The sequence below is a fragment of the Nerophis lumbriciformis genome, linkage group LG07, assembly GCF_033978685.3.
Source record: "Nerophis lumbriciformis linkage group LG07, RoL_Nlum_v2.1, whole genome shotgun sequence".
Taxonomy (NCBI): Eukaryota; Metazoa; Chordata; class Actinopteri; order Syngnathiformes; family Syngnathidae; genus Nerophis; species Nerophis lumbriciformis.
Window position 1 is genome coordinate 54,375,001 of NC_084554.2, and position 12,500 is coordinate 54,387,500.

Genomic DNA, 12,500 nt, shown 5'->3' on the forward strand with positions numbered 1-12,500 from the left:
CATCTGCAGCGAGTTTGAAATGTAAGCCTGAGAAGCATTTGGCGGGGTCTGGGGGGGCCCCCAGCCGTGATACACTGTGTTTATCTCTGTGATGGGCTTCTCCTCACACACACACACAAAAGATTGCATCTGGCTTGTCATCGTCGGTGACCTCCATGGCTCCGTGGGGGCCACAGAGGGAACAAAGTGTGCTCACCTTCTCTCACAGGAGCCAGGAACCCACCCCCCCCCCATTCATCCACTCTCAAGACAAATTTAATTTGGAGGTGCCAAGGACTGATAGGAGGAGGAGGCAGAAGGTAATTAGATATCTCCCCCTGTCCTCTCTCACACACACACACACACACACACACACACACACCTCCTGTCCTTTTGTCAACACTGGACCCCCCCGACTCCTGCCTTTCCTTCCATCCCCAGACAAGAACATCATTCTCTCCTTCATGTTACGTTTCCTATTGGTCTGGACCCCGGGGTGCAGAGACTGCGAAGGCCCTTTTATTAGGGAGGACCAAACAAACAGAAAGCATCATTGGCAACCAGAGACAGGTGTGAGAGTCTGCACTCAAGACCGGAGAAGGTACAAAGTCCAAACGAGGGTTGTGCAATATACCGGTACTAAGGGACAAGCGGTAGAAAATGGATGGATGGATGGATAGTATAGTACAATGAAACTAATGAATCATATTCGGTACTATACCGCCTCTAAAAAGTACCAGTCACACAACCACCCGCCCCCCCGTCGTCGTCATGTGGTGACATTGCTGGTTTTACGAGCAGAGGAGCATGTTGGGCAGCGCACACACACAGAGTACTTACAAGCAGACACAGTGTGGAGACAGAAAAGAAAGAATGGACGCATTTTGGTGTAAAAAGTAAAGATAAAGGTGAAGTTATAACACTGAAACACCCTCAGAAAGAGCTGCTTTAAGACAAGGCTTTCTAGTAAGCTAAAGTAAGTTTCTTACAAGTATCATTATCACTGGAGGACGAGGAATAGCTAAACATGCTTCACTACACACCGTATGAGGATACAATAGCTCACCGCCGTCACAATGTAAACAAACGCCATGGGTGGATCTACACCTGACATCCACTGTAATGATACCAAGTATCTAGTCGATACTACTATGATTACATCGATATTTTTTAGCATCACAAAATCTTATTTCGTTTTTTTAAATGTATATTATGTTTATAAACTCAGTAAATGGACACATGAGGACTTTGAATATGACCAATGTATGATCCTGTAACTACTTGGTATCGGATCGATACCTAAATGTGCGGTATCATCCAAAACTAATGTAAAGTATCAAAGAAGAGAAGAATAAGTGATTATTACATTTTGACAGAAGTGTAGATAGAACATGTTAAAACAGAAAATAAGCAGATATTAACAGTAAATGAACAAGTGGATTAATAATCCATTTTTTACAGTTTGTCCCTCATAAAGTGTACAAAATAATAGGTGTATAAATGACACAATATGTTACTGCATACGTCAGCAGACGTCCATCCGCAGTGTTTTAGCTACTTCTAAATCACTAATCCTGGCCTCCATGGCGACAAATAAAGTATGTTTCTTACAAGTAACATTATCACTGGAGGACGAGGAATAGCTAAACATGCTTCACTACACACCGTAGGAGGATACAACAGCTCACCGGCGTCACAATGTAAACAAACGCCATGGGAGGATCTACACCTGACATCCACTGTAATGATACCAAGTATCTAGTCGATACTATTATGATTACGTCGATATTTTTCAGCATCACAAAATCTTATTTCGTTTTTTTAAATGTATATTATGTTTATAAACTCAGTAAATGGACACATGAGGACTTTGAATATGACCAATGTATGATCCTGTAACTACTTGGTATCGGATCGATACCTAAATGTGTGGTATCATCCAAAACTAATGTCAAGTATCAAAGAAGAGAAGAATAAGTGATTATTACATTTTAACAGAAGTGTAGATAGAACATGTTAAAACAGAAAATAAGCAGATATTAACAGTAAATGAACAAGTAGATTAATAATCCATTTTTTACAGCTTGTCCCTCATAAAGTGTACAAAATAATAGGTGTATAGATGACACAATATGTTACTGCATACGTCAGCAGACGTCCATCCGCAGTCTGCAGTGTTTTAGCTACTTCTAAATCACTAATCCTGGCCTCCATGGCGACAAATAAAGTATGTTTCTTACAAGTATCATTATCACTGGAGGACGAGGAATAGCTAAACATGCTTCACTACACACCGCAGGAGGATACAACAGCTCACCGGCGTCACAATGTAAACAAACGCCATGGGTGGATCTACACCTGGCATCCACTGTAATGATACCAAGTATCTAGTCGATACTACTATGATTACATCGATATTTTTTTATCGTCTTTTTGGACAGAGACAGGACTTATGCAGATCCCAAATACAGATCAGCAGGTACCAGAAGGTAAGAAATATTAATATTGCGAAACAAGATAATATGTCTTACCTTATACACACACCATAATAATACTCCTATGTTGAAGCACATCAAGTGGTGTGGCTTCATAGCTTACCAAAGTCCTACTAAAACATTTTCATAAACTTTTAAGAACCATGTGCAATGTTCTATATTTTCAATGGAACATATAAAATGTTGGTGTTGTTTACCGCCGTCATATTGCAGTCTACACGTATCTCTTATGTGTGACTGCCATCTCCTGGTCACACTTATTACGCCATGTACCACATAAAATAGCTTCGAGGTCTGTAAGCAAAGCAGACTTACTTCCTAAGTACCAACATCATGTCTGACCATGTTTCCATGCCAGCCCTGCTGAGAAGTGTGTACCCACGCCCGCCCACATGTGCCCCTCATTCATTATTCAAGCTGACATCACGGAGGCACCAATATCAATACCAAACTATGAAGAGCCTCTAAATAATTCACCTTCAGACTATGATGAGGTCATGAGACTCAATGAGCGTGTGAGTCCACCCAACACGTGTAAAGCAACATCCGGACTCTCTTAGGGGAAAGTGGGCTGCCTCATTATGGGATGCATCACACTTGTGACTTTTTACACACAGAGACGGGCCAACATTTATGTCACAATATATATTATTTGGTGAATATAAATACTAGAACTAGAGATGACATCATTTGCAAGGTCAGCATATTGTGTGACGACGTCATTTGCAAGGTCAGCATATTGTGTGACGACATCATTTGCAAGGTCAGCATATTGTGTGACGACATCATTTGAAAAGGTCAGCATATTGTGTGATGACATCATTTGAAAAGGTCAGCATATTGTGTGATGACATCATTTGCAAGGTCAGCATATTGTTTGATGACATCATTTGCAAGGTCAGCATATTGTGTGACGACATCATTTGCAAGGTCAGCATATTGTGTGACGACGTCATTTGCAAGGTCAGCATATTGTGTGATGACATCATTTGCAAGGTCAGCATATTGTGCGACGACATCATTTGCAAGGTCAGCATATTGTGTGATGACATCATTTGCAAGGTCAGCATATTGTGCGACGACATCATTTGTAAGGTCAGCATATTGTGTGACGACGTCATTTGCAAGGTTAGCATATTGTGTGATGACATCATTTGCAAGGTCAGCACATTGTGTGATGACATCATTTGCAAGGTCAGCATATTGTGTGACGACGTCATTTGCAAGGTCAGCATATTGTGCGACGACATCATTTGCAAGGTCAGCATATAGTGTGACGACATCATTTGCAAGGTCAGCATATTGTGTGACGACATCATTTGCAAGGTCAGCATATTGTATGATGACATCATTTGCAAGGTCAGCGTATTGTGTGACGACATCATTTGCAAGGTCAGCATATTGTGCGACGACATCATTTGCAAGGTCAGCGTATTGTGTGACGACATCATTTGCAAGGTCAGCGTATTGTGTGACGACATCATTTGCAAGGTCAGCGTATTGTGTGACGACATCATTTGCAAGGTCAGCATATTGTGCGACGACATCATTTGCAAGGTCAGCATATTGTGTGACGACATCATTTGCAAGGTCAGCATATTGTGTGACGACATCATTTGCAAGGTCAGCATAGTGTGTGATGACATCATTTGCAAGGTCAGCATATTGTGTGACGACATCATTTGCAAGGTCAGCATATTGTGTGACGACATCATTTGCAAGGTCAGCATATTGTGTGACGACATCATTTGCAAGGTCAGCATATTGTGTGACGACATCATTTGCAAGGTCAGCATATTGTGTGACGACATCATTTGCAAGGTCAGCATATTGTGTGACGACATCATTTGCAAGGTCAGCATATTGTGTGACGACATCATTTGCAAGGTCAGCATATTGTGTGATGACATCATTTGCAAGGTCAGCATATTGTGTGACGACATCATTTGCAAGGTCAGCATATAGTGTGACGACATCATTTGCAAGGTCAGCATATTGTGTGACGACGTCATTTGCAAGGTCAGCGTATTGTGTGATGACATCATTTGCAAGGTCAGCATATTGTGTGATGACATCATTTGCAAGGTCAGCGTATTGTGTGACGACATCATTTGCAAGGTCAGCATATTGTGCGACGACATCATTTGCAAGGTCAGCGTATTGTGTGACGACATCATTTGCAAGGTCAGCGTATTGTGTGACGACATCATTTGCAAGGTCAGCGTATTGTGCGACGACATCATTTGCAAGGTCAGCATATTGTGCGACGACATCATTTGCAAGGTCAGCATATTGTGTGACGACATCATTTGCAAGGTCAGCATATTGTGTGACGACATCATTTGCAAGGTCAGCATATTGTGTGATGACATCATTTGCAACGTCAGCATATTGTGTGACGACGTCATTTGCAAGGTCAGCATATTGTGTGATGACATCATTTGCAAGGTCAGCATATTGTGTGACGACATCATTTGCAAGGTCAGCATATTGTGTGACGACATCATTTGCAAGGTCAGCATATTGTGCGACGACATCATTTGCAAAGTCAGCATATTGTGCGACGACATCATTTGCAAGGTCAGCATATTGTGCGACGACATCATTTGCAAAGTCAGCATATTGTGTGACGACATCATTTGCAAGGTCAGCATATTGTGTGATGACATCATTTGCAAGGTCAGCGTATTGTGTGACGACATCATTTGCAAGGTCAGCGTATTGTGTGACGACATCATTTGCAAGGTCAGCATATTGTGCGATGACATCATTTGCAAGGTCAGCATATTGTGTGACGACATCATTTGCAAGGTCAGCATATTGTGTGACGACATCATTTGCAAGGTCAGCATATTGTGCGACGACGTCATTTGCAAGGTCAGCATATTGTGCGATGACATCATTTGCAAGGTCAGCATATTGTGTGATGACATCATTTGCAAGGTCAGCATATTGTGCGACGACATCATTTGCAAGGTCAGCATATTGTGTGACGACATCATTTGCAAGGTCAGCATATTGTGCGACGACATCATTTGCAAGGTCAGCATATTGTGTGACGACATCATTTGCAAGGTCAGCATATTGTGTGACGACATCATTTGCAAGGTCAGCATATTGTGTGACGACATCATTTGCAAGGTCAGCATATTGTGTGATGACATCATTTGCAAGGTCAGCATACTGTGTGACGACATCATTTGCAAGGTCAGCATATTGTGTGATGACATCATTTGCAAGGTCAGCATATTGTATGATGACATCATTTGCAAGGTCAGCATATTGTGTGATGACATCATTTGAAAAGGTCAGCATATCGTGTGACGACATCATTTGCAAGGTCAGCATATTGTGTGACGACATCATTTGCAAGGTCAGCATATTGTATGATGACATCATTTGCAAGGTCAGCATATTGTGTGATGACATCATTTGCAAGGTCAGCATATTGTGCGACGACGTCATTTGCAAGGTCAGCATATTGTGTGACGACATCATTTGCAAGGTCAGCATATTGTGTGATGACATCATTTGCAAGGTCAGGATATTGTGTGACGACATCATTTGCAAGGTCAGCATATTGTGTGATGACATCATTTGCAAGGTCAGCATATTGTGTGATGACATCATTTGCAAGGTCCATATAAACTGAAACTCAACTCCAAAGAGCTCATTTAAAAATGGTACGTCGCACAAATTGTTCAGTTTAGTTTGTTAGCAAGCGCTTTTTCTTTATTTTTTTTAATTTGACGCCAAAGTTGGCGTCTGCGAAATTGCATATTTCCATGTCATGGACCGGTGTGACATTCTGTAAATTGCCATAAGCAGGCTCATGATCGCAGCATCAGATTGGACCTTTATTTTCCTGGCCAGTGGTCCGAGGAGATGGAGAGAGGCTGAGAGACCAGGATCCAAGAGAGAAACCCTACCACTGTGCCTACAAGATGAATGTAGTGGAGTACCAAAATATATTTCAATACTTTTCTTACTAGGGTTCTTACTAGGGTTGTCCCCATACCAACATGTTGGTACCGGTACCAAAATATATTTCGATACTTTTCTTACTAGGGTTCTTACTAGGGTTGCCCCCATACCAACATGTTGGTACCGGTACCAAAATATATTTCGATACTTTTTTTCCTAGAGTTCTTACTAGGGTTGTCCCCATACCAACATGTTGGTACCGGTACCAAAATGTATTTCGATACTTTTCTTACTAGGGTTCTTACTAGGGTTGTCCCCATACCAACATGTTGGTACCGGTACCAAAATATATTTCGATACTTTTTTTCCTAGAGTTCTTACTAGGGTTGTCCCCATACCAACATGTTGGTACCGGTACCAAAATGTATTTCGATACTTTTCTTACTAGGGTTCTTACTAGGGTTGTCCCCATACCAACATGTTGGAACCGGTACCAAAATATATTTAGATCATTTTCTTACTAGTGTTCTTACCAGGGTTGTCCCCATACCAACATGTTGGTACCGGTACCAAAATGTATTTCGATACTTTTCTTACTCGGGTTCTTACTAGGGTTGTCCCCAAACCAACATGTTGGTACCGGTACCAAAATATATTTCGATACTTTTCTTACTAAGGTTCTTACTAGGGTTGTCCCCATACCAGCATGTTGGTACCGGTACCAAAATATATTTCGATACTTTTCTTACTAGGGTTCTTACTAGGGTGGTCCCCATACCAACATGTTGGTACCGGTACCAAAATGTATTTCGATACTTTTCTTACTCGGGTTCTTACTAGGGTTGTCCCCATACCAACATGTTGGTACCAGTACCAAAATATATTTAGATACTTTTCTTACTCGGGTTGTCCCCATACCAACATGTTGGTACCGGTACCAAAATATATTTCGATACTTTTCTTACTAGGGTTCTTACTAGGGTTGTCCCCATACCAACATGTTGGTACCTGTACCAAAATATATTTAGATACTTTTCTTACTCGGGTTCTTACTAGGGTTGTCCCCATACCAACATATTGGTACTGGTACCAAAATGTATTTCGACCCTAATGTGCACCATTGTTTACATCTCCCCACACCTCATCTCTGGAAGTGCATCATTTAGAATAGTTGTGCTCCGCCTACACATGTGTAGTCAGACACAGATTAGAGACATGTGTAGTCAGACACATGTGTAGTCAGACACAGATTAGACACATGTGTAGTCAGACACAGATCAGACATGTGTAGTCAGACACAGCTGCTAGGGAAACCTTCCTCTCGCCTCGATATCAGCGGCTCTATAAAAATGAGTGCAAGTGTCGATCAGACGTGATACCGACTCATAAAAGTGGTCTCTCTGACCAAACAGCTCCACTTGATGTCTTCCATGAGGGAATGAAAGTCCCCGAGCTAATAAACTGTAATGACCTGCTTCTTCCTCCCTTCATGTCAGCGCTGTGACCGGCACAGAACAGTGGAGGCAGCACAAAGACCATGCACTTGCTAATTACTCTTAATTGCTTTAGCGTGGATGTGGGGGGGGGGGGGGGGGGGATCGTATGATGTGATAGTAGGCGTTATCATGCCACTCTATCAGCGTGTACTAAGACCATGCGTGTGCTACATAATAAGAGACTAGACGCTGCTGTGTGTAGCAATCAAGAATATTTCAGTTGTTTTTATCCTTCTTTGTGGGGACATTGTTGATTGTCATGTCATGTTCGGATCTACATTGTGGACGAAGTCTTTGCTGTCGTCCAGCATTCTGTTTTTGTTTACTTTGTAGCCAGTTCAGTTTTAGTTTCGTTCTGCATAGCCTTCCCTAAGCTTCAATGCCTTTCCTTAGGGGCACTCACCTTTTGTCTATTATTGGTTTAAGCATTAGATACCTTTTTGCAATTGTTGGATATGACTTTAAAGCATAACCAAGCATGCATCACTATAGCTCTTGTCTCAAAGTAGGTGTACTGTCACCACCTGTCACATCACACCCTGACTTATTTGGACTTTTTTGCTGTTTTCCTGTGTGTAGTGTTTTACTTCTTGTCTTGCGCTCCTATTTTGTTGGCTTTTTCTCTTTTTTTTGGTATTTTCCTGTAGCAGTTTCATGTCTTCCTTTGAGCGATATTTCCCCGCATCTACTTTGTTTTAGCAATCAAGAATATTTCAGTGTTTTTTATCCTTCTTTGTGGGGACATTGTTGATTGTCATGTCATGTTCGGATCTACATTGTGGACGAAGTCTTTGCTGTCGTCCAGCATTCTGTTTTTGTTTACTTTGTAGCCAGTTCAGTTTTAGTTTCGTTCTGCATAGCCTTCCCTAAGCTTCAATGCCTTTCCTTAGGGGCACTCACCTTTTGTCTATTATTGGTTTAAGCATTAGACACCTTTTTGCAATTGTTGGATATGACTTTAAAGCATAACCAAGCATGCATCACTATAGCTCTTGTCTCAAAGTAGGTGTACTGTCACCACCTGTCACATCACACCCTGACTTATTTGGACTTTTTTGCTGTTTTCTTGTGTGTAGTGTTTTACTTCTTGTCTTGCGCTCCTATTTTAATGGCTTTTTCTCTTTTTTTGGTATTTTCCTGTGGCAGTTTTGATCGATATTTCCCGCATCTACTTTGTTTTAGCAATCAAGAATATTTCAGTTGTTTTTATCCTTCTTTGTGGGGACATTGTTGATTGTCATGTCATGTTCGGATGTACTTTGCGGACGCCGTCTTTGCTCCACAGTAAGTCTTTGCTGTCGTCCAGCATTCTGTTTTTGTTTACTGTTTAGCCAGTTCAGTTTTAGTTTCGTTCTGCATAGCCTTCCCTAAGCTTCAATGCCTTTCCTTAGGTGCACTCACCTTTTGTCTATTATTGGTTAGACACCTTTTTGCAATTGTTGGATATGACTTTAAAGCATAACCAAGCATGCATCACTATAGCTCTTGTCTCAAAGTAGGTGTACTGTCACCACCTGTCACATCACACCCTGACTTATTTGGACATTTTTGCTGTTTTCTTGTGTGTAGTGTTTTACTTCTTGTCTTGCGCTCCTATTTTGGTGGCTTTTTCTCTTTTTTTGGTATTTTCCTGGAGCAGTTTCATGTCTTCCTTTGAGCGATATTCCCTGCTTTGTTTTAGCAATCAATCAATCAGTTGTTTTTATCCTTCTTTGTGGGGACATTGTTGATTGTCATGTCATGTTTGGATGTACTTTGCGGACGACGTCTTTGCTCCACAGTAAGTCTTTGCTGTCGTCCAGCATTCTGTTTTGTAGCCAATTCAGTTTTAGTTCCGTTCTGCATAGCCTTCCCTAAGCTTCAATGCCTTTCCTTTCTCACCTTTTGTTTATTTTTGGTTTAAGCATTGGACGCCTTTTTACCTGCACGCCGCCTCCCGCTGTTTCCCACATCTACAAAGTGTCAAGACGTGGAGGTTTTTGGCAGCTGCGAGGATTGTTTTCCCAGGAAGCAAACGGACTATATCGGACAAGGCTCGAAGGTAGGAACATTTTTAATTATGACTATAAAAGGTGAAAACAAAAAAGCACAACTTAACGCAGGAAACAAAAACTAACACTTAGACTGAACTATGGACATGAAACAAAAGTCGAATAAACAAAAACTTACTTGGCATGGCATGAAGCACGAGAAGAGCAATAGCAAGACTACCAGCATGAACAGAGCATGAAAAGATCATCAACAGAGCAATATCGCCAGCTGGCAACGACAGGTTTAAAAGTCTCTTTGATTAGAGCCAGGTGCATGTGTCACACAAGGCAGGTGAAACCAATGAGTCGCCATGGTGACCAAACAAGGGAGCGCAAAAACAGGAACTATGGAGTCTTAAACAAACAGAAAATAACAAAAAAGCATGATCCAGACCACAGATCATGACACAAAGCAATTAGCTACCTGCTGCCACCTACTGGTATGGAAGAGTATTACACGGTTACTCCGCCCAGCTCTAGACAGCACCGACACTCAACAACAACACATCATTTGCAGACTATAATAAAACATATTTTTAACCCAAATACCGTATTTTCCGCACTATTAGCCGCACCTAAAAACCACAAATTTACTCAAAAGCTGACAGTGCGGCTTATAACCCGGTGCGCTTTATATATGGATTAATATTAAGATTCATTTTCATAAAGTTTAGGTCTCGCAACTACGGTAAACAGCCGCCATCTTTTTTCCCCGTAGAAGAGGAAGCGCTTCTTCTTCTACGCAAGCAACCGCCAAGGTAAGCACCCGCCCCCATAGAACAGGAAGCGCTTCTTCTTCTACTGTAAGCAACCACCCGCCCCCGTAGAAGAAGAAGAAGCGCGCGGATATTACGTTTCATTTCCTTTGTGTGTTTACATCTGTAAAGACCACAAAATGGCTCCTACTAAGCGACAGGTTTCCGGTTCATGAAAAGACGCAATCTCTCCATCCGCACGCGGATTACTATTTCACAGCAACTGCCTAAAGACTTTCAAGAAAAGCTGGCTACTTTCCGTGCATATTGTAAAAACAAGATAGCTGAAAAAAAGATCCGGCCAGAGAACATTATCAACATGGACGAGGTTCCACTGACTTTTGATATTCCTGTGAACCGCACTGTGGATACAACGGGAGCACGTACGGTGAATATTCGCACCGCAGGGAATGAGAAGTCATCCTTCACTGTGGTTCTAGCTTGCCATGCTAATGGCCAGAAACTTCCACCCATGGTGATATTCAAAAGGAAGACTTTGCCAAAAGAGACCTTTCCAGCCGGCGTCATCATAAAAGCTAACTCGAAGGGATGGATGAAGAAAAGATGAGCGAGTGGTTAAGGGAAGTTTCACGCAGCTCCGTCCATGTTGATATACGACTCCATGCGCGCCCACATCACGCTGGTTTTTAATATATTATTAAAGTTTGACTGACCTATCTGACTGTTTTTTTGACATTCCCTTTAGCGCAGTTAGATGCGGCTTATAACACGGGGCGGCTTATAGGTGGACAAAGTTTTGAAATATGCCGTTCATTGAAGGCGCGGCTTATAACCCAGGGCGCCTTATGGTGCGGAAAATACGGTACTATCTTTTACCCAGCGGGACACTCTCTCCAGGTTCTGATTGAAGTTATTTTCTAGGTCATTTAAGGTCGAGGCAGTACTGTACATCTGCATACGTCACCATATTGGTGTTTGTTCTAACACAGGGAAGATCATTAGTAAAAATAACAAAAAGTAAAGGACCTAAGCAGCTTCCTTGAGGCATGCCGCAGATAAGCTACCATTAAAACACTCTCTGTGATCTTCCTGATAGATAGCTCAACATCCAAGAAAGTGACATACCGTATTTTTCCGCACTATTAGCCGCACCTAAAAACCACAAATTTACTCAAAAGCTGACAGTGCGGCTTATAACCCGGTGCGCTTTATATATGGATTAATATTAAGATTCATTTTCATAAAGTTTAGGTCTTGCAACTACGGTAAACAGCCGCCATCTTTTTTCCCCGTAGAAGCGGAAGCGCTTCTTCTTCTACGCAAGCAACCGCCAAGGTAAGCACCCGCCCCCATAGAACAGGAAGCGCTTCTTCTTCTACTGTAAGCAACCACCCGCCCCCGTAGAAGAAGAAGAAGCGCGCGGATATTACGTTTCATTTCCTTTGTGTGTTTACATCTGTAAAGACCACAAAATGGCTCCTACTAAGCGACAGGTTTCCGGTTCATGAAAAGACGCAATCTCTCCATCCGCACACGGACTACTATTTCACAGCAACTGCCTAAAGACTTTCAAGAAAAGCTGGCTACTTTCCGTGCATATTGTAAAAACAAGATAGCTGAAAAAAAAGATCCGGCCAGAGAACATTATCAACATGGACGAGGTTCCACTGACTTTTGATATTCCTGTGAACCGCACTGTGGATACAACGGGAGCGCGTACGGTGAATATTCGCACCGCAGGGAATGAGAAGTCATCCTTCACTGTGGTTCTAGCTTGCCATGCTAATGGCCAGAAACTTCCACCCATGGTGATATTCAAAAGGGAGACCTTGCCAAAAGAGACCTTTCCAGCCGGCGTCA

At 42.0% G+C, this 12,500-nt stretch overlaps 1 protein-coding gene across 1 annotated transcript in view; it reads right to left on the minus strand.

Annotated features, from left to right (window-relative positions):
• The window catches only part of LOC133609344 (partitioning defective 3 homolog), a 963,929-nt gene that overhangs the window by 793,693 nt on the left and 157,736 nt on the right, over nucleotides 1–12,500 (minus strand). The gene's annotated exons all lie outside the window — the stretch shown is intronic.